Raw genomic sequence first — 6,000 nt, forward strand, 5'->3', positions numbered from 1 at the left:
TGTGCGTTCCCTCTCTGCGTTGACAGCTGAGCCCTGCCAGATCCAGAGCAGTCTTGGATTTGGATTTTGGAGAATGGATCACACCGAAAGCCAGGGATGGTCTAGCTCCAGTTGGCTTAACTAAGGAAATGGCCATAAGCCATAGGTTGTTATTTAGTTCTGGCTGCCGGTGTCTTCAGGGGCAATGTAATTGCTAAATGCGGTCGAACGGGCAGCCAGGGCTGGCGCAGGGCAAGAGTCACGGTGGTCAGCCGGGTGGCCGTCCTGGAGGGAACTGCGGTAGACAGCCGGGCTGTTTCAGGTAAAAGCAGAAAGGGCCACACCTCTGCAAGTGAGCGCTATCCGTGTGCTTATGCAGCCTTCACGTTTTCATTCATCGGTTCACCTGGACCGTACCTGGGATGCAGAGTAACCGGCCTTGTGGTTGAGAACGGGCGCTTTTGAGAAATACAACCACGCTCCAGTCCAGCCCGGCCACTTAACTCGTGCTGGGACTTGAAGCCAGTTAACTTAATTTCCCCAGTCCTCAGGTTTTCCATTGGTAATTTGGGATAGATAACCCGATAGAAAAACAAACCAAGAAATCAGAGAGGCGACCCACCGAGGACCAAATGCAAATGGCCAATAAATACATGAAAATGTATTCAAGCCCTGGTTGTCGGGAAGCTGTAAATTAAGACGGGACCTCATTCTTGGAAATTCTTAGAAAGATTGATAATGTCCAGCATTGGCACGGAGGTCACGCCCCTGTTGGTGGGAAAGTGAATTGGTTCAACCACCTTAAAGGATCATTTGTCAGTCTCTTACCGTATGTTTTCTGTGCAAGTCCTTGGACTTCACAGTCCCGCTGCTAGGAACCTATCCTGAAGAAGTAATTGTGCATATGGATATGGGTGTTCATTATGGTATTGCTTGGAGTATTCTTTTTTTTCAAAAGGAATGGAGATGATCTGTTTCTCAGCAGAGAGGTAGTAAGTCCCAGGCAGGTGACTGCAGGTGGCCCTATAGCTTCGGATACCAGCAATTGGAACATAATGTGGCGGGAGAGGGGTGACGACAGCAGGAGGGAGGAAGGAAGATGTTCACGCTTTACTCTTCTTACTTAAATCTATGCTTTTGCATCTTTTCTGTCCCAGTTCACCTCTCTGCACCGCATACCTGCCGAGTTCCGTGGCTCAAGTTATGCAGATTGTTGTGGTAATCCCCAGGACGATTTCCTAGGTGTTCAGAAATGGTTTGGGGCTGATCTAGCTGCGTTTCAGGGATGAGACAAACTCAGGGTCTCCATGCTGCTCCGCCGTCTTAACTCCTCTCCAAAGAACTATCGTTTCTCATCTTCAACAGTATGCCCTGTAAGGTCATCCCTGTTCCATATCGAGCTGTCAGGGCAACACTGAGATGTGAAGGCTGCAGCTGCAGCAGAGCTTAGAGGGAGAGTGTGAAATCAGAAGTTCGGATCTGGGCACCTGAAATCTCAGATGCCCCTTAGACATCCCAGTGGCGATGTTAGAGGAGTCTGATGTGGGGGTTGGGAATCGCATTTGATGAGGAGTCCCCTAGGGTTTATGGGTGGTGTGGAGAGAAGTTCCGTCAAAAAGAGAGGGTGGGTACCCAGAGCCAACCATAGTGGGCACCCAAGCCCTGGATTCCAGTGCCTTTGGCACGAATTGACTTCCGCTATGCATTTAAACACTCGTAGTGTCTTAATCAATCCTTCCCACCTATTGGCATCATTGGCACCTTATAAAAGTCTCCCTCCATCTTATGGTTAGCACTGCTTCCTGCTTGTCCTTTGAACCTACAGCCCTGTCTGGCTGAACTCTTTTGGTGGTTTCTGGAGTTCCCAGCTTTGCCTTCACTTGACATCCCATCTTTAGCTCCCCAAACTCCAAGCTTCGTAGCTTCGGGGAAGCCCTTCCTGCTCTTCCCGCTGAGTACCTCTGCCCACTGCTCTTCCCCGCTGTCTTCAAGACCCAGCCTAGGCAGAGCCCAGACCGCTTGCTCACTCAGATGTCAACAATTGCACGCTTTTGTGTGTGTGTGTTTTTTTGCAGTTTCTCATGTAAATCCCCAAAGACAGCCATTAATATCATCATTTCTATTATTATCCAGGCCACGTTGACAGATGAGAAAATGGAGGTTTCAAGGGCAGGCGGGGAATAACCTGCCAAACCCGCCCAGATGGGAAGTGTCTTAACATTCTATTGCCGCGTGACAAATTGCTACAAACTCAGCACCTTAAAACAGCGCACGTGGATTGTTTCACGGCCCCCGTGCTTCAGGAGCCTGGGGGTAGCTTAGCCGGGCGCTCTGCTCCTGAGTCTGTCACGGGCTGCCGGCAGAGTGTCAGCCAGGGCTGGGGTTTCATCCGAAAGCTCAACGGGGCAAGGATCCGCCTCCAAGGTTCTCAGTGGTTGTTGACAGAATTCAGTTCCTTTGAGCTGTTGGTCTGAGGGCCTCAAATCCTTGCCACCTGTTGAACCGGAGGCCACTCTCTGCAGCTTGCTGTGGGGGCCCAGATTTCAGTCTGGGTGATGAACCAACCCCTGACTGACAGAATGTCCTTCTGTGGTGACAGCTGGGAGAGACAGCCGCTTGCTTCATCCGTGTGTGAGCTGAGAGAGCAATGGAGTCTGCTGGCAAGGCAGAGCCCATAATCTCTTCTAGCCTGATCTCAGAAGTGCCGTCCTGTCGCCTTTGCTATATTCTGTTGGCTAGAAGGAAGTTGCCAGGCCAGCCCACGCTCGAGGGGAGGGACCGTACTAGGAGGGGGATCACTGGGGGACATCGGAGTCAGGCTGCCACAGGAAGTAACAGCTGAGGTGTTAACTCAGTTATGTGAGCCTCCAGTCTTTGAGATCTTCTTTCTCTGCACGCCTGGATCCTCCTGGTTGTTCCCTGCTACAGTCTGAACAGAAAGATAACGGTAACATCACTTTCCCTGTGTGACTCCACCAGTTGAAAACTCTTAGCCAGTGATATTGAGTAGCCTGGTTTTAATAAGCAAGAAATGGGAGTTTCAAAATCCAAAATAAAGTGTTATTTATTTTAATGTTTTTAATGTTTGTTTATTTTTGAGAGAGAAAGAGAGACAGAGTATGACTGGGGAGGAGCAGAGAGAGGAGACACAGAATCCGAAGCAGGCTCCAGGCTCTGAACCGTCAGCACAGAGCCCGACGCGGGGCTCAAACTCACAAACAGCGAGAGCTGAAGTTGGACGCTCAACCGACTGAGCCACCCAGGCGCCCCAACAAAGGATTATTTAAAGCTGAGTAGCTTAAGTGATGCAGAGGACAGCACATGGTACCGTGTTATAAAGGCAGCTGATACAACTGTTGGCCCTTTCCAAACCAGTCTTGAACCCGCAGACCACTGGTAAAGAATCTCCGTATGCCCAACCCAGCAAATTGGCCTTTTATTGAATGCCGCCACTCCGGAGAGAGAGGTGGGTCAGTGGAGCAGGAGAAAGAAAACCAGGCATGACATTATCACCTCAGCCTTCTCTGTGAGCCGTCTTCCTCCAGGCCACTCGGGTGGACACAGATTTCAGTCTGGGTGATGAACCAACCCCTGACTGACAGAATGTCCTTCTGTGCTGACAGCTGGGAGAGATGGTTAGTGTCTGCCCTCTCGGCCCATGTCCCCCACCAGAACTCCCCCTGAAAACTTCTGACAGGGACAGTTTCCAGCACGGTGGCTTCTTGGCAACCTGTATGACAATCTGACATCTCTCTGCTCCCACGTCTGTTTTTCAGACCACTGCTGGGTTGGGCTCTCCCCTTACTGCCCCCACTCACCAGAATGGTCACTCGGTTTCCACGACTCCCATTCATCTCATCATCTGGGACCTTCTGTCTCTAGCTTGACCCCAATGGGTATATTTAATTAGTAACTATTTATTAAGAACTCACCATAGGGACATCTGGCTGGCTTAGTCAGTACAGCATGTAACTCTTGATCTCAGAGTTGTGAGTTCAAGCCCCACATTGGGTGTAGAGATAAAGAAAGAAAGAAAGAAAGAAAGAAAGAAAGAAAGAAAGAAAGAAAGAAAGAAAGAAAAGAAAAGAAAGAAAAGAAAGAAAAAGAAAGAAAGAAAGAAAGAAAGAAAGAAAAGAAAGAAAGAAAAAAAGAAAGAGAAAGAAAGAAAGAGAAGGAAGGAAGGAAGGAAGGAAGGAAGGAAGGAAGGAAAAGAAAGAGGGAGGAAAAACAATTCACTATAGGTAGATGTTCTTCCAGGCACTGAAAAAGAGATATTCCTTGTATGTGGACATACATACACAGATACCTATGACGTAGAGGTTAAGGGCATAGCTTAGAAGTCAGATAAATCCTGCAGCTCCTGGCTGGCTCAGTCAGTAAAGCACGTGACTCTTAATCTCGGGGTTATGATTTCGAGCCCCACACTGGGTATAGAGATTACTTAAAAATAAAATAATTTTTTTTTTTAAATAAAAGCTTTAAAGGGGCACCTGGGTGGCTCAGTCGGTTAAGCGTCCGACTTTGGCTCAGGTCATGATCTCACGGTTCGCGGGTTCAAGCCCCATGTCGGGCTCTGTGCTGACAGCTCGGAACCTGGAGCCTGCTTCGGATTCTGTGTCTCCCTCTCTGTCTGCCCTTCCCCTATTTGTGCTCTGTCTCTCAAAAACAAATAAATGTAAAAAAAAAAAATTTTTTTTTTTAAATAAAAGCTTTAAAAAAAAGAAGTCAGATAGATCCTGCTGTTTAGTGGCAGTCGACTCTACTTGGCAAGTTCCTTAAACTTTCTGAGCCCCAGTTTCCTCTTCTGTAACGTGGAGATCAGTAGTCCTACCTTGTAGGACTGTTGTGAGAATTAAGTGAAATCATTCGTGTGCAGCACTTAGGACTATGCCTACCACACACGAAGCACTTAACAGTACTTAACAGTGATCAGCACAGGACAGACCCTTAGCAGCAGTGTCCCGTCCCCACCAGACCGTAGGCTCCATGGAGGCTGGGACCACATCTCTCGCCTTTGCAGCTGCGGCCTCAGTACCTGGCACAACGCCTGACACACGGTAAGGGCTCCCTAGACCTTTGTGGAAAGGGCTTATAAATAAATAAATAAATAATACTGCCGTGAGAGACAAAATATTTACCTAGTTCCGCTTTCCAGGGAGCGCGGAGGTCTCTGAATATCATCTAATTCAAAGTCCACCTTGGCTGGTAAGTGGCAAGTTCGGCCACCTAGTTAAACAGTTGACCAAGGTCTAATGGCGTAGGCTGGGACTCAGGATTCAGACTCTCGGCTCACTGCATCCAGCATACCCAGTATGCTGACATCATCTTCCCAGCCCGACTGATGTGGCAAATAGGGATAAGTCCCTCCGATAGGGACTTTCTAATTTGTGGTGACCATGACTCATTTTGAAAGAAACCATTCAGTTATCCCAGGCGTGGTGCTGAGCAAGTGGCAGAGGGAAAGCCAGCTGCCTTGTTCTTGTTGGTCCAAGAGTGTGATCCAAAGGTCTCTGCAGACTTCATCCGGTACCCCCGTGGGTCATTTTCCTGCATGGCGAGGCTATGCGCTCAAGCGTGACCAGCGGCCATTCTTGGAGATCAAGAACAAATCTCAGTGTCAGGTGATCTGGCTTCTAGTCCAGCTGCACTAGCTGGGTGACCTTGGACACGTTCACTTAATGTCCCTGTATTTTCATTTTCTCCTCTGAAAGGGAGGGAAAGTAGCACCTGGTAAGGATTTAATGATACGATGCGTGACAGAAGGTACCCAGCACAGTTGCTAGAGCAAGCTTGTGGAATGGGATCCGAATGCAGGGCTGGCATTCATCATCCCCTGTGGTGACAGGCCCAGGAAATCTCCTGGTCCCCTGAATCTCCCTCGTAGCTGGCCTGATTCCCTCTGGCACACGGGGCCAGGTGGTGATTTTCAAGATTGATTTCAGAACAGAACTCGTTTGTATCGTTTTGTCTAAGTTCCATCCAAAACTTGACATGGGATTGGAACCGAAGTGTATGAAGCCA

This window comes from Panthera tigris, chromosome A2 (genome assembly GCF_018350195.1).
Source record: "Panthera tigris isolate Pti1 chromosome A2, P.tigris_Pti1_mat1.1, whole genome shotgun sequence".
Classification (NCBI taxonomy): Eukaryota; Metazoa; Chordata; class Mammalia; order Carnivora; family Felidae; genus Panthera; species Panthera tigris.